Here is a 17,486-nt window from a genome sequence, read left to right as displayed (position 1 = left end):
GTAGTGTCACAGGAATGGATCAAAACATAGACAATAAATAAGAGTCAGTTATCCTGTACTTAAGTTGGCATTGTGCATTTTGTATTTAATTCCGATGCAGTTTCTGTGTTTCATCGTCAACAAGAAGGTCAGAGGGATACAGTAAACCTGAAGTGAATCATCGGAATCCATAACTAGTGTCACAGGAATCGTTCAAAGCATAGTCAGTAAGAAGAGTCAGTTTTCTTGAACTTAAGTCGGCATTGTGCCTTTTGTATTTAATTCCGTTGCAATTTCTGTGTTTCATCGTCAATAAGAAGGACAGAGGGATACAGTAAACCTGAGGTGAAGCATCGGAATCTTTAACTAGTGTCACAGGAATGGTTCAAAACATAGACAGTAAGAAGAGTCTGTTTTCATGTAGTTAAGTCGGCATTGTGCATTTTCTATTTAATTCCGATGCAATTTCTGTGTTTCATCCTCAATAAGAAGGTCTGAGGGATACGGTAAACCTGAAGTGAAGCATCGGAATCTATAACTAGTATCACAGGAATGGTTCATAACTTAGACAGTAGGAAGAGTCAGTTTTCTTGAACTTAAGTAGGCATTGTGCCTTTTGTATTTAATTCTGATGCGATTTCTGTGTTTCATCGCCAATAAGAAGGTCAGAGGGATACAGTAAACCTGAGGTGAAGCATCGGAATCTATAACTAGTGTCACATGAATGGTTCAAAACATAGACAGTAAGAAGAGTCAGTTATCTTGTACTTAAGTTGGAATTGTGCTTTTTGTATTCAATTGCGATGCAATTTCTGTGTTTCACCGTCAATAAGAAGGTCAGAGGGATACTGGAAACCTGAAGTAAAGCATCGGTATCACTATTTAGTGTCACAGGAATGGTTCAAACATAGACATTAAGAAGAGTCAGTTTTCTTGTACTTAATTCGGCATTGTGCCTTTTCTATTTAATTCCGATGCAATTTCTGTGTTTCATGGTCAATGAGAAGGTCAGAGGGATACAGTAAACCTGAAGTGAAGCATCGGCATCTATAACTAGTGTCACAGGAATAGTTCAAAACGTAGACAGTAAGAAGAGTCAGTTTTCTTGTACTTAAGTCGGCATTGTTCCTTTTCTATTTAATTCCGATGCAATTTCTATGTTTCATCGTCAATAAGAAGGTCAGAGGGATACAGTAAACCCAAAGTGAAGCATCGGAATCTATAACTAGTGTCACAGGAATGGTTCAAAACATTGACAGTAAGAAGAGTCAGTTTTCTTGTACTTAAGTCGGCATTGTGCCTTTTGTATTTAATTCCGCTGCAATTTCTGTATTTCATCGTCAACAAGAAGGTCAGAGGGATACAGTAAACCTGAAGTGAATCATCGACATCCATAACTAGTGTCACAGGAATGGTTCAAAATATAGACAGTAAGAAGAGTCAGTTTTCTTGAACTTAAGTCGGCATTGTGCCTCTTGTAATTAATTCCGATGCAATTTCTGTGTTTCAGCGTCAATAAGAAGGTCAGAGGGATACAGTAAACCTGAGGTGAAGCATCGGAATCTTTAACTAGTGTCACAGGAATGGTTCAAAACATAGACAGTAAGAAGAGTCAGTTTTCGTGTAGTTAAGTCGGCATTGTGCATTTTCTATTTAATTCCGATGCAATTTCTGTGTTTCATCGTCAATAAGAAGGTCTGAGGGATACGGTAAACCTGAAGTGAAGCATCAGAATCTGTAACTAGTATCACAGGAATGGTTCATAACTTAGACAGTAAGAAGAGTCAGTTTTCTTGAACTTAAGTAGGCATTGTGCCTTTTGTATTTAATTCTGATGCGATTTCTGTGTTTCATCGCCAATAAGAAGGTCAGAGGGATACAGTAAACCTGAGGTGAAGCATCGGAATCTATAACTAGTGTCACATGAATGGTTCAAAACATAGACAGTAAGAAGAGTCAGTTATCTTGTACTTAAGTTGGAATTGTGCTTTTTGTATTCAATTGCGATGCAACTTCTGTGTTTCACCGTCAATAAGAAGGTCAGAGGGATACTGTAAACCTGAAGTAAAGCATTGGTATCACTATTTAGTGTCACAGGAATGGTTCAAACATAGACAGTAAGAAGAGTCAGTTTTCTTGTACTTAATTCGGCATTGTGCCTTTTCTATTTAATTCCGATGCAATTTCTGTGTTTCATGGTCAATGAGAAGGTCAGAGGGATACAGTAAACCTGAAGTGAAGCATCGGAATCTATAACTAGTGTCACAGGAATGGATCAAAAAATAGACAGTAAGAAGAGTCAGTTTTCTTGTACTTAAGTCGGCGTTGTGGCTTTTGTATTTAATTCCGATGCAATTTCTGTGTTTCATCAACAATAAGAAGGTTAGAGGGATGCAGTAAACCTGAAGTGAAGAATCAGCAACTATAACTAGTGTCACAGGAATGGTTCAAAACATAGACAGTAAGAAGAGTCAGTTTCCTTGTACTTATGTCGGCATTGTGCCTTTTGTGTGTAATTCCGATGCAATTTCAGTGTTTCATCGTCAATAAGAAGGTCAGAGGGATACAGTAAACCTGAAGCGAAGCATCGGAATCTATAACTAATGTCACAGGAATGGTTCAAAACATAGACAGTAAGAAGAGTCAGTCCTCTTGTACTTAAGTCGGCATTGTGCCTTTTGTATTTAATTCCGATGCAATTTCTGTGTTTCATCGTCACTAAGAAGGTCAGAGGAATACGGTAAACCTGAAGTGAAGCATCGGAATCTATAACTAGTGTCACAGGAATGGTTCAAAACATAGACAGTAAGAAGAGTCAGTTTTCTTGTACTTAAGTCGTCATTGTGCCATTTGTATTTAGTTCCGACGCAATATCTGTGTTTCATCGTCAATAAGAAGGTCAGAGGGATTCAGTAAACCTGAAGTGAAGCATCGGAAACTATAACTAGTGTCACAGGAATGGTTCAAAGCATAGACTGTAGGAAGAGTCAGTTTTCTTGTACTTAAGTCGGCATTGTTCCTTTTGTATTTAACTCCGATGCAATTTCTGTGTTTCATCGTCAATATGAAGGTCAGAGGGATACAGTAAACCTGAAGTGAAGCATCGGAATATATAACTAGTGTCACAGGAATGGTTCAAAACATAGACAGTAAAGAAGACTTAGTTTTCTTGTACTTCAGTCGGCATTGTGCATTTTGTATTTAATTCCGATGCATTTTCTGTGTTTCATCGTCAATAAAAAGGTCAGAAGGATACAGTAAACCTGAAGTGAAGCATCGGAATCGATAACTAGTGTCACAGGAATGGTTCAAACATAGACAGTAAGAAGAGTCAGTTTTCTTGTACTTAAGTCGGCATTGTGCCTTTTGTATTTAATTCCGATGCACTTTCTGTGTTTCATCGTCAATAAGAAGGTCAGAGGGATGCAGTAAACCTGAAGTGAAGCATCGGAATCTATAACTAGTGTCACATGAATGGTTCAAATATAGACAGTAAGAAGAGTCAGTTTTCTTGTACTTAAGCCGGCATTGTGCCTTTTGTATTTAATTCCGATGCAATTTCTGTGTTTCATCGTCAATAAGAAGGTCAGAGGGATACAGGAAACCTGAAGTGAAGCATCGGAATCTATAACTAGTGTCACAGGAATGGTTCAAAACGTAGACAGTTAAAAGAGTAAGTTTTCTTGTACTTAAGACGGCATTGTGCTTTTTGTATTTAATTCCGATGCAATTTCTGTGTTTCATCGTCAATAAGAAGGTCAGAGGGATACAGTAAACCTGAAGTGAAGCATCGGAATCTATAACTAGTGTCACAGGAATGTTTCAAACCATAGACAGTAAGAAGAGTCAGTTTTCTTGTACTTAAGTCGGCATTGTGCCTTTTGTATTTAATTCCGATGCAATTTCCGTGTTTCATCGTCAATAAGAAGGTCAGAGGGATACAGTAAACCTGAAGTGAAGCATCGGAATCTATAACTAGTGTCACAGGAATGGTTCAAACCATAGACAGTAAGAAGAGTCTGTTTTCTTGTACTTAAGTCGGCATTGTGCCTTTTGTATTTAATTCCGATTCAATTTCTGTGTTTCATCGTCAATAAGAAGGGCAGAGGGATACAGTAAACCTGAAGTGAAGCATCGGAATCTATAACTAGTGTCACATGAATGGTTCAAAACATAGACAGTAAGAAGAACCAGTTTTCTTGTGCTTAAGTCGGCACTGTTCCTTTTCTATTTAATTCCGATGCAATTTCTATGTTTCATCGTCAATAAGAAGGTCAGAGGGATACAGCAAACCTGAAGTGAAGCATCGGAATCTATAACTAGTGTCACAGAAATGGTTTAAAACATACACAGTAAGATGAGTCAGCTCCCTTGTACTTAAGTCGGCATTGTGCCTTTTCTATTTAATTCCGATGCAATTTCTGTGTTTCGTCGTCAATATGAAGGTCCAAGGGACACAGTAATGCTGATGTGAAGCACAGGAATCAAAAACCGGTCTCACAGGAAAGGTTCAAAATATACACAGTAAGAAGAGAAAGACTTCTTGTACCTGAGCCCTCATTGTGCCTTTGGTATCTAATTCCGATGCAATTTCTGTGTTTCATCGTCAATAAGACGATCAGAGGGATACAGTAAACCTGAAGTGAAGCATCGGTATCTATAACTAGTGTAACACGATTGGTTCAAATTATAGACAGTAGGAAGAGTCAGTCTTCTTGTACTTAAGTCGGCATTGTGCCTTTTGTATTTAATTCCGATGCAATTTCTGTGTTTCATCGTCAATTAGAAGGTCAGAGCGATACAGTAAACCTGAAGTGAAGCATCGGAATCTATAACTAGTGTCACATGAATGGTTCAAAACATAGACAGTAAGAAGAGTCAGTTTTCTTGTACTTAAGTCGGCACTGTTCCTTTTCTATTTAATTCCGATGCAATTTCTATGTTTCATCGTCAATAAGAAGGTCAGAGGGATACAGCAAACCTGAAGTGAAGCATCGGAATCTATAACTAGTGTCACAGGAATGGATCAAAACATAGACAGTAAGGAGAGTCAGTTTTCTTGTACTTAAGTCGGCATTGTGCATTTTGTATTTAATTCCGAAGTAATTTCTGTGATTCATCGTCAACAAGAAGGTCAGAGGGTACAGTGAACCAGAAGTGAAGCATCGGAATCTGTAACTAGTGTCACAGGAAAGGTTCAAAACAGAGACAGGAAAAAGAGTCAGTTATCTTGTACTGAAGTCGGCATTGTGCATTTTCTATTTAATTCCGATGCAATTTCTGAGTTCGTCGTCAATAAGAAGGTCCAAGGGATACAGTAAACCTGAAGTGAAGCATCGGAATCTGAAACCGGTCTCACAGGAAAGGTTCAAATAATAGACAGTGAGAAGAGCCAGAGTACTTGCACTTGAGTCGGCATTGTGCCTTTTGTATTTAATTCCGATGCAATATCTGTGTTTCATCGTCAATAAGACGATCAGACGGATACATTAAAACTGAAGTGAAGCATCGGAATCTATAACTAGTGTTACAGGAATGGTTCAAAACATAGACAGTAAGAAGAGTCAGCTTTCATGTACTTAAGTCGGCTTTGTGCATTTTGCATTTAATTCCGATGCGATTTCTGTGTTTCATCGTCAATAAGAAGGTCAGAGGGATACAGTAAACCTGAAGTGAAGCATCGCAATCTATAACAAGTGTTACATGATTGATTCAAACATAGACAGTAAGAAGTGTCAGTTTTCTTGTACATAAGTCGGCATTGTGCGGTTTGTATTTAATTCCGATGTAAGTTCTGTGTATCATCGTCAATAAGAAGGTCACAAATATACAGTAAACCTGATGTGAAGCATCTGAATCTATAACTAGTGTCACAGGAATGGTTCAAAACATAGACATTAAGAAGAGTCAGTTTTCTTGTACTTCAGTCGGCATTGTTCCTTTCTATTTTATTCCGATGCAATTTGTATGTTTCATTGTCAATAAGAAGGTCAGAAGGGTACAGTAAACCTGAAGTGAAGCATCGGAATCTATAACTAGTTTCACAGGAATGGATCAAAACATAGACAGTAAGAAGAGTCAGTTTTCTTGTACTTAAGTCGGCATTGTGCCTTTTGTATTTAATTCCGATGCAATTTCTGTGTTTCAGCGTCAATAAGAAGTTCAGAGGAATACAGTAAACCGAAGTGAAGCATCGGAATCTATAACTAGTGTCACAATAGTGGTTCAAAACATAGACTGTAAGAAGAGTCAGTTTTCTTGTACTTAAGTCGGCACTGTTCCTTTTCTGTTTAATTCCGATGCAATTTCTATGTTTCATCGTCAATAAGAAGGTCAGAGGGATACAGAAAACCTGAAGTAAAGCATCGGAATCTATAACTAGTGTCACAGGAATGGATCAAAACATAGACAGTAAGGAGAGTCAGTTTTCTTGTACTTAAGTCGGCATTGTGCATTTTGTATTTAATTCCGAAGTAATTTCTGTGATTCATCGTCAACAAGAAGGTCAGAGGGTACAGTGAACCTGAAGTGAAGCATCGGAATCTATAACTAGTGTCACAGGAAAGGTTCAAAACAGAGACAGGAAAAAGAGTCAGTTATCTTGTACTGAAGTCGGCATTGGGCATTTTCTATTTAATTCCGATGCAATTTCTGAGTTCGTCGTCAATAAGAAGGTCCAAGGGATACAGTGAACCTGAAGTTAAGCGTCGGAATCTGAAACCGGTCTCACAGGAAAGGTTCAAATAATAGACAGTAAGAAGAGCCAGAGTACTTGCACTTGAGTCGGCATTGTGCCTTTTGTATTTAATTCCGATGCAATATCTGTGTTTCATCGTCAACAAGACGATCAGTCGGATACATTAAAACTGAAGTGAAGCATCGGAATCTATAACTAGTGTTACAGGAATGGTTCAAAACATAGACAGTAAGAAGAGTCAGCTTTCATGTACTTAAGTCGGCTTTGTGCATTTTGTATTTAATTCCGATGCGATTTCTGTGTTTCATCGTCAATGAGAAGGTCAGAGGGATACAGTAAACCTGAAGTGAAGCATCGCAATCTATAACAAGTGTTACATGATTGATTCAAACATAGACAGTAAGAAGTGTCAGTTTTCTTGTACATAAGTCGGCATTGTGCGGTTTGTATTTAATTCCGATGTAAGTTCTGTGTATCATCGTCAATACGAAGGTCACAAATATACAGTAAACCTGATGTGAAGCATCTGAATCTATAACTAGTGTCACAGGAATGGTTCAAAACATAGACATTAAGAAGAGTCAGTTTTCTTGTACTTCAGTCGGCATTGTTCCTTTCTATTTTATTCCGATGCAATTTGTATGTTTCATTGTCAATAAGAAGGTCAGAAGGGTACAGTAAACCTGAAGTGAAGCATCGGAATCTATAACTAGTGTCACAGGAATGGATCAAAACATAGACAGTAAGAAGAGTCAGTTTTCTTGTACTTAAGTCGGCATTGTGCCTTTTGTATTTAATTCCGATGCAATTTCTGTGTTTCATCGTCAATAAGAAGTTCAGAGGAATACAGTAAACCGAAGTGAAGCATCGGAATCTATAACTAGTGTCACAATAATGGTTCAAAACATAGACTGTAAGAAGAGTCAGTTTTCTTGTACTTAAGTCGGCACTGTTCCTTTTCTGTTTAATTCCGATGCAATTTCTATGTTTCATCGTCAATAAGAAGGTCAGAGGGATACAGAAAACCTGAAGTAAAGCATCGGAATCTATAACTAGTGTCACAGGAATGGATCAAAACATAGACAGTAAGGAGAGTCAGTTTTCTTGTACTTAAGTCGGCATTGTGCAATTTGTATTTAATTCCGAAGTAATTTCTGTGATTCATCGTCAACAAGAAGGTCAGAGGGTACAGTGAACCTAAAGTGAAGCATCGGAATCTATAACTAGTGTCACAGGAAAGGGTCAAAACAGAGACAGGAAAAAGAGTCAGTTATCTTGTACTGAAGTCGGCATTGGGCATTTTCTATTTAATTCCGATGCAATTTCTGAGTTCGTCGTCAATAAGAAGGTCCAAGGGATACAGTAAACCTGGAGTAAAGCATCGTAATCTATAAATAGTGTCACATGAATGGTTTAAAACATAGACAGTAAAAAGAGTCAGTTTTCTTGTACTTAAGTCGGCATTGTGTCTTTTGTATTTAATTCCGATGCGATTTCTGGGTTTCATCGTCAATAAGAAGGTCAGAGGGTACAGTGAACCTGAAGTGAAGCATCGGAATCTATAACTAGTGTCACAGGAATGGTTCAAAACATACACAGTAAGACGAGTCAGTTCCCTTGTACTTAAGTCGGCATTGTGCCTTTTCTATTTAATTCCGATGCAATTTCTGTGTTTCGTCGTCAATAAGAAGGTCCAAGGGATACAGTAATGCTGATGTGAAGCATAGGAATCAAAAACCGGTCTCACAGGAAAGGTTCAAAACATAGACAGTAAGAAGAGAAACACTTCTTGTACCTGAGCCGGCATTGTGCCTTTTGTATTTAATTCCGATGCAATTTCTGTGTTTCATCGTCAATAAGACGATCAGAGGGATACAGTAAACCTGAAGTGAAGCATCGGAATCTATAATTTGTGTCCCATGAATGGTTCAAAACATAGAGAGTAAGAAGAGTCAGTTTTCTTGTACTTAAGTCGGCATTGTGCCGTTTGTATTTAATTTCGATGCAATTTCTGTGTTTCATCGTCAATAAGAAGGTCAGAGGGATACAGTAAACCTAAAGTGAAGCATCGGAATCTATAACTAGTGTCACAGGAATGGTTCAAACCGTAGACAGTAAGAAGAGTCAGATATCTTGTACTTAAGTCGGCATTGTGCCTTTTGTGTTTAATTCCGATGCAATTTCTGTGTTTCATCGTCAATAAAAAGGTACAAGGGATACAGTAAACCTGAAGTGAAGCATCAGAATCTATAACTAGTGTCACATGAATGGTTCAAAACATAGACAGTAAGAAGTGTCTGTTTTCTTGTACTTAAGTCGGCATTGTGCCTTTTGTATTTAATTCCGATGCAATTTCTGTGCATCATCGTCAATAAGATGGTCAGAGGGATACAGTAAACTTGAAAAGAAGCATCGGAATCTATAACTAGTGTCTCAGGAATGGTTCAAAACATAGACAGTAAGATGAGTCAGTTTTCTTGTACTTCAGTCGGCATTGTGCCTTTCTATTTTATTCCGATGCAATTTGTATGTTTCATCGTCAATAAGAGTGTCAGAGGGAAACAGTAAACCTGAAGTGAAGCATCGGAATCTATAACTAGTGTCACAGGAATGGATCAAAACATAGACAGTAAGAGGAGTCAGTTTTCTTGTACTTATGTCGGCATTGTGCCTTTTGTATTTAATGCCGATGCAATTTCTGTGTTTCAATGTCAATAAAAAGCTCAGAGGAATACAATAAACCGAAGTGAAGCATCGGAATCCATAACTAGTGTCACAGGAATGGTTCAAAACATAGACAGTAAGAAAAGTCAGTTTGCTTGTACTTAAGTCGTCATTGTGCCATTTGTATTTACTTCCGATGCAATATCTGTGCTTCATCGTCAATAAGAAGGTCAGAGGGATACAGTAAACCTGAAGTGAAGCATCGGAATCTATAACTAGTGTCACAGGAATGGTTCAAAACATAGACTGTAAGAAGAGTCAGTTTTCTTGTACATAAGTCGGCATTGTGCCTTTTGTATATAACTCCGATGGAATATCTGTGTTTCTTCGTCAATAAGAAGGTCAGAGGAATACAGATAACCTGTAGTAAAGCATCGGAATCAATAACTAGTGTCACAGGAATGGTTCAAACATTGACAGTAAGAAGAGTCAGTTTTCCTGTACTTATGTCGGCATTGTGCCTTTTCTATTTAATTCCGATGCAATTTCTGTGTTTCATCGTCAGTAAGAAGGTCTGAGGGATACAGTAAACCTAGAGTAAAGCATCGGAATCTATAACTAGTGTCACATGAATGGTTTACATCATAGACAGTAAGAAGATTCAGTTTTCTTGTACTTAAGTCGGCATTGTGCCTCTTGTATTTAGTTCCGATGCAATTTCTGTGTTACATCGTCAATAAGAAGGTCAGAGGGATACAGTAAACCTGAAGTGAAGCATCGGAATCTATAACTAGTGTCACAGGAATGGTTCAAACCATAGACAGTAAGAAGAGTCTGTTTTCTTGTACTTAAGTCGGCATTGTGCCTTTTGTATTTAATTCCGATGCAATTTCTGTGTTTCATCGTCAATAAGAAGGTCAGAGGGATACAGTAAACCTGAAGTGAAGCATGGGAATCTATATTTAGTGTCACAGGAATGGTTCAAACCATAGACAGTAAGAAGAGTCTGTTTTCTTGTACTTAAGTCTGCATTGTGCCTTTTCTATTTAATTCCGTTGCAATTTCTGTGTTTCATCGTCAATAAGAAGGTCAGAGGGATACAGTAAACGTGAAGTGAAGCATCGGAATCTATAACTAGTGTCATAGGGATGGTTCAAAACATAGACAGCAAGAAGAGTCAGTTTTCTTGTACTTAAGTCGGCACTGTTCCTTTTCTATTTAATTCCGATGCAATTACTATGTTTCATCGTCAATAAGAAGGTCAGAGGGATAGAGTAAACCTGAAGTGAAGCATCGGAATCTATAACTAGTGTCACAACAATGGTTCAAAACATACACAGTAAGACGAGTCAGTTCCCTTGTACTTAAGTCGGCATTGTGCCTTTTCTATTTAATTCCGATGCAATTTCTGTGTTTCGTCGTCAATAAGAAGGTCCAAGGGATACAGTAATGCTGATGTGAAGCGTAGGAATCAAAAACCGGTCTCACAGGAAAGGTTCATAACATAGACAGTAAGAAGAGAAAGACTTCTTGTACCTGAGCCGGCATTGTGCCTTTTGTATTTAATTCCGATGCAATTTCTGTGTTTCATCGTCAATAAGACGATCAGAGGGATACAGTAAACCTGAAGTGAAGCATCGGAATCTATAATTTGTGTCCCATGAATGGTTCAAAACATAGAGAGTAAGAAGAGTCAGTTTTCTTGTACTTAAGTCGGCATTGTGCCGTTTGTATTTAATTTCGATGCAATTTCTGTGTTTCACCGTCAATAAGAAGGTCAGAGGGATACAGTAAACCTAAAGTGAAGCATCGGAATGTATAACTAGTGTCACAGGAATATTTCAAACCGTAGACAGTAAGAAGAGTCAGATATCTTGTACTTAAGTCGGCATTGTGCCTTTTGTATTTAATTCCGATGCAATTTCTGTGCATCATCGTCAATAAGATTGTCAGAGGGATACAGTAAACCTGAAGTGAAGCATCGGGATCTATAACTAGTGTCTCAGGAATGGTTCAAAACATAGACAGTAAGATGAGTCAGTGTTCTTGTACTTAAGTCGGCATTGTGCCTTTTGTATTTCATTCCGATTCAATATCTGTGTTTCATCTTCAATAAGAAGGTCAGAGGGATACAGGAAACCTGATGTGAAGCATCGGAATCTATAACTAGTGTCACAGGAATGGCTCAAAACATAGACAGTAAGAAGAGTCAGTTATCTTGTACTTAAGTCGGCATTGTGCTTTTTGTATTTCTTTCCGATTCGATTTCTGCGTTTCATCGTCATTAAGAAGGTCAGAGGGATACAGTAAACCTGAAGTGAATCATCGGAATCTATATCTAGTGTCACAGGAATGGATCAAACATAGACAGTAAGAAGAGTCAGTTTTCTTGTACTTAAGTCGGCATTGTGCCTTTTGTATTTAATTCCGATGCAAATTCTGTGTATCATCGTCAATAAGAAGGTCAGAGGGATACAGTAAACCTGAAGTGAAGCATCGGAATCTATAACTAGTGTCACAGGAATGGTTCAAACCATAGACAGTAAGAAGAGTCTGTTTTCTTGTACTTAAGTCGGCATTGTGCCTTTTGTATTTAATTCCGATGCAATTTCTGTGTTTCATCGTCAATAAGAAGGTCAGAGGGATACAGTAAACCTGCAGTGAAGCATGGGAATCTATATTTAGTGTCACAGGAATGGTTCAAACCATAGACAGTAAGAAGAGTCTGTTTTCTTGTACTTAAGTCTGCATTGTGCCTTTTCTATTTAATTCCGTTGCAATTTCTGTGTTTCATCGTCAATAAGAAGGTCAGAGGGATACAGTAAACGTGAAGTGAAGCATCGGGATCTATAACTAGTGTCACAGGAATGGCTCAAAACATAGACAGTAAGAAGAGTCAGTTATCTTGTACTTAAGTCGGCATTGTGCTTTTTGTATTTCTTTCCGATTCGATTTCTGCGTTTCATCGTCATTAAGAAGGTCAGAGGGATACAGTAAACCTGAAGTGAATCATCGGAATCTATATCTAGTGTCACAGGAATGGATCAAACATAGACAGTAAGAAGAGTCAGTTTTCTTGTACTTAAGTCGGCATTGTGCCTTTTGTATTTAATTCCGATGCAAATTCAGTGTATCATCGTCAATAAGAAGGTCACAAAGATACAGTAAACCTGAAGTGAAGCATCGCAATCTATAACTAGTGTCACAGGAATGGTTCAAACACAGACAGTAAGAAGAGTCAGTTTTCTTGTACTTAAGTTGGCATTGTGCCTTTTGTATTTAATTCCGATGCAGTATCTGTGTATCATCTTCAATAAGAAGGTCAGAGGGATACAGTAAACCTGAAGTGAAGCATCGGAATCTATAACTAGTGTCACAGGAATGGTTCAAAACATAGACAGTATGAAGTGTCAGTTTTCTTGTATTTAAGTCGGCATTGTTCCTTTTCTATCTAATTCCGATGCAATTTCTATGTTTCACCGTCAATAAGAAGGTCAGAGGGATACAGTAAACCTGACGTGACGCATCGGAATCTATAACTAGTGTCACATGAATGGTGCAAACATAGACAGTAAGAAGAGTCAGTTTTCTTGTACATATGTCGGCATTGTGCCTATTGTATTTAATTCCGATGTAATTTCTGTGTTTCATCGTCAATAAGAAGGTCAGAGTGATACAGTAACATGAAGTGAAGCATCGGAATCTATAACTAGTGTCACAGGAAAGGTTCAAAGCATAGACAGTAAGAAGAGTCAGTTTTCTTGTACTTAAGTCGGCATTGTGCCTTTTGTATTTAATTCCGATGCAATTTCTGTGTTTCATCGTCAATATGAAGGTCAGAGGGATACAGAAAACCTGAAGTGAAGCATCGGAATCTATAACTAGTGTCACAGTAATGGTTCAAAACATAGACAGTAAGAATAGTCATTTTTCTTGTACTTAAGTCGGCATTGTCCTTTTTGTATTTAATTCCGATGCGATTTCTGCGTTTGATCGTCAATAAGAAGATCTGATGGATACAGTATACCTGAAGTGAAGCATCGGAAGCTATAACTCGTGTCACATGAATAGTTCAAAACATAGACAGTAGGAAGAGATTTCTTGTACTTAGGTCGTCATTGTGCCTTTTGTATTTAATTCCGATGCAATTTCTGTGTTTCATCGTCAATAAGAAGGTCAGAGGGATACAGTAAACCTGAAGTGAAGCATCGGAATCTATAACTAGTGTCACAGGAATGGTTGAAAACATAGACAGTAAGAAGAGTCAGTTTTCTTGTACTAAATTCGGCATTGTGCCTTTTGTATTTAATTCCGTTGCAATTTCTGTGTTTCATCGTCAATAAGTAGGTCGGAGGGATACAATAAACCTGAAGTGAAGCATCGGAATCTATAACTAGTGTCACAGGAATGGTTCAAATCATAGACAGTAAGAAGAGTCAGTTTTCTTGTACCTAAGTCGGCATTGTTCCTTCTCTATTTCATCCCGATGCAATTTCTGTGTTTCATCGTCTATATGAAGGTCAGAGGGATACAGTAAACCTGAAGTGAAGCGTCGGAATCCATTATTAGTGTCACATGAATGGTTCAAAACATAGACAGTAAGTAGAGTCAGTTTTCTTGTACTTAAGTCGGCATTGTGCCTTTTGTATACATTTCCTATGCAATTTCTGTGTTCCATCGTCAATAAGAAGGTCCGAGGGATACAGTAAACCTGAAGTGAAAGTTCGGAATCTATAACTAGTGTGACATGATTGGTTCAAAACATAGACAGTAAGAAGAGTCAGTTTTCTTGTACTTAAGTCGGCATTGTGCCTTTTGTATTTAATTCCGATGCAATTTCTGTTTTTCATCGTCAATAAGAGGGTCTGAGGGATAGAGTAAACCTGGAGTAAAGCATCGGAATCTAAAACTAGTGTCACATGAATGGTTTACATCATAGACAGTAAGAAGATTCAGTTTTCTTGTACTTAAGTCTGCATTGTGCCTCTTGTATTTAGTTCCGATGCAATTTCTGTGTTACATCGTCAATAAGAAGGTCAGAGGGATACAGTAAACCTGAAGTGAAGCATCGGAATCTATAACTAGTGTCACAGGAATGGTTCAAACCATAGACAGTAAGAAGAGTCAGTTTTCTTGTACTTAAGTCGGCATTGTGCCTTTTGTATTTAATTCCGATGCAATTTCTGTTTTTCATCGTCAATAAGAGGGTCTGAGGGATAGAGTAAACCTGGAGTAAAGCATCGGAATCTAAAACTAGTGTCACATGAATGGTTTACATCATAGACAGTAAGAAGATTCAGTTTTCTTGTACTTAAGTCTGCATTGTGCCTCTTGTATTTAGTTCCGATGCAATTTCTGTGTTACATCGTCAATAAGAAGGTCAGAGGGATACAGTAAACCTGAAGTGAAGCATCGGAATCTATAACTAGTGTCACAGGAATGGTTCAAACCATAGACAGTAAGAAGAGTCTGTTTTCTTGTACTTAAGTCGGCATTGTGCCTTTTCTATTTAATTCCGTTGCAATTTCTGTGTTTCATCGTCAATAAGAAGGTCAGAGGGATACAGTAAACGTGAAGTGAAGCATCGGAATCTATAACTAGTGTCATAGGAATGGTTCAAAACATAGACAGTAAGAAGAGTCAGTTTTCTTGTACTTAAGTCGGCACTGTTCCTTTTCTATTTAATTCCGATGCAATTACTATGTTTCATCGTCAATAAGAAGGTCAGAGGGATACAGTAAACCTGAAGTGAAGCATCGGAATCTATAACTAGTGTCACAGGAACCTTTCAAAACATAGACAGTAAGAAGAGTCAGTTTTCTTGTACTTAAGTCGGCGTTGTGCCTTTTGTATGTAATTCCAATTCAATTTCTGTGTTTCATCGTCAATAAGAAGGTCAGAGGGATACAGTTAATCTGAAGTGAAGCATCGGAATCTATAGCTAGTGTCACAGGAATGGTTCAAAACAAAGACAGTAAGAAGAGTCAGTTTTCTTGTACTTAAGTCGGCATTGTGCCTTTTGTGTTTAATTCCGATGCAATTTCAGTGTTTCATCGTCAATAAGAAGGTCAGAGGGTACAGTGAACCTGAAGTGAAGCATCGGAATCTATAACTAGTGTCACAGGAATGGTTCAAAACATACACAGTAAGACGAGTCAGTTCCCTTGTACTTAAGTCGGCATTGTGCCTTTTCTATTTAATTCCGATGCAGTTTCTGTGTTTCGTCGTCAATAAGAAGGTCCAAGGGATACAGTAATGCTGATGTGAAGCATAGGAATAAAAAACCGGTCTCACAGGAAAGGTTCAAAACATAGACAGTAAGAAGAGAAAGACTTCTTGTACCTGAGCCGGCATTGTGCCTTTTGTATTTAATTCCGATGCAATTTCTGTGTTTCATCGTCAATAAGACGATCAGAGGGATACAGTAAACCTGAAGTGAAGCATCGGAATCTATAATTTGTGTCCCATGAATGGTTCAAAACATAGAGAGTAAGAAGAGACAGTTTTCTTGTACTTAAGTCGGCATTGTGCCGTTTGTATTTAATTTCAATGCAATTTCTGTGTTTCATCGTCAATAAGAAGGTCAGAGGGATACATTAAACCTAAAGTGAAGCATCGGAATCTATAACTAGTGTCACAGGAATATTTCAAACCGTAGACAGTAAGAAGAGTCAGATATCTTGTACTTAAGTCGGCATTGTGCCTTTTGTATTTAATTCCGATGCAATTTCTGTGTTTCATCGTCAATAAGAAGGTCCAAGGGATACAGTAAACCTGAAGTGAAGCATCAGAATCTATAACTAGTGTCACATGAATGGTTCAAAATATAGACAGTAAGAAGAGTCTGTTTTCTTGTACTTAAGTCGGCATTGTTCCTTTTCTATCTAATTCCGATGCAATTTCTATGTTTCACCGTCAATAAGAAGGTCAGAGGGATACAGTAAACCTGACGTGACGCATCGGAATCTATAACTAGTGTCACATGAATGGTGCAAACATAGACAGTAAGAAGAGTCAGTTTTCTTGTACATATGTCGGCATTGTGCCTATTGTATTTAATTCCGATGCAATTTCTGTGTTTCATCGTCAATAAGAAGGTCAGAGTGATACAGTAACATGAAGTGAAGCATCGGAATCTATAACTAGTGTCACAGGAAAGGTTCAAAACATAGACAGTAAGAAGAATCAGTTTTCTTGGACTTAAGTCGGCATTGTGCCTTTTGTATTTAATTCCGATGCAATTTCTGTGTTTCATCGTCAATAAGAAGGTCAGAGGGATACAGAAAACCTGAAGTGAAGCATCGGAATCTATAACTAGTGTCACAGTAATGGTTCAAAACATAGACAGTAAGAAGAGTCATTTTTCTTGTACTTAAGTCGGCATTGTCCTTTTTGTATTTAATTCCGATGCGATTTCTGCGTTTGATCGTCAATAAGAAGATCTGATGGATACAGTATACCTGAAGTGAAGCATCGGAAGCTATAACTAGTGTCACATGAATAGTTCAAAACATAGACAGTAGGAAGAGATTTCTTGTACTTAGGTCGTCATTGTGCCTTTTGTATTTAATTCCGATGCAATTTCTGTGTTTCATCGTCAATAAGAAGGTCAGAGGGATACAGTAACATGAAGTGAAGCATCGGAATCTATAACTAGTGTCACAACAATGGTTCAAAACATAAACAGTAAGAAGAGTCAGTTTTCTTGTACTTAAGTCGCCATTGTGCCTTTTGTATTTAATTCCGATGCAATTTCTGTGTTTCATCGTCAATAAGAAGGTCAGAGGGATACAGTAAACCTGAAGTGAAGCATCGGAATCTATAACTAGTGTCACAGGAATGGTTCAAAACATAGACAGTAAGAAGAGTCAGTTTTTTTGTACTAAATTCGGCATTGTGCGTTTTGTATTTAATTCCGTTGCAATTTCTGTGTTTCATCGTCAATAAGTAGGTCAGAGGGATACAGTAAACCTGAAGTGAAGCATCGGAAACTATAACTAGTGTCACAGGAATGGTTCAAATCATAGACAGTAAGAAGAGTCAGTTTTCTTGTACCTAAGTCGGCATTGTTCCTTCTCTATTTCATCCCGATGCAATTTCTGTGTTTCATCGTCTATATGAAGGTCAGAGGGATACAGTAAACCTG

Source organism: Schistocerca serialis, chromosome 6 (genome assembly GCF_023864345.2).
Source record: "Schistocerca serialis cubense isolate TAMUIC-IGC-003099 chromosome 6, iqSchSeri2.2, whole genome shotgun sequence".
Lineage (NCBI taxonomy): Eukaryota > Metazoa > Arthropoda > Insecta > Orthoptera > Acrididae > Schistocerca > Schistocerca serialis.
This window is presented reverse-complemented; position numbering follows the sequence as displayed.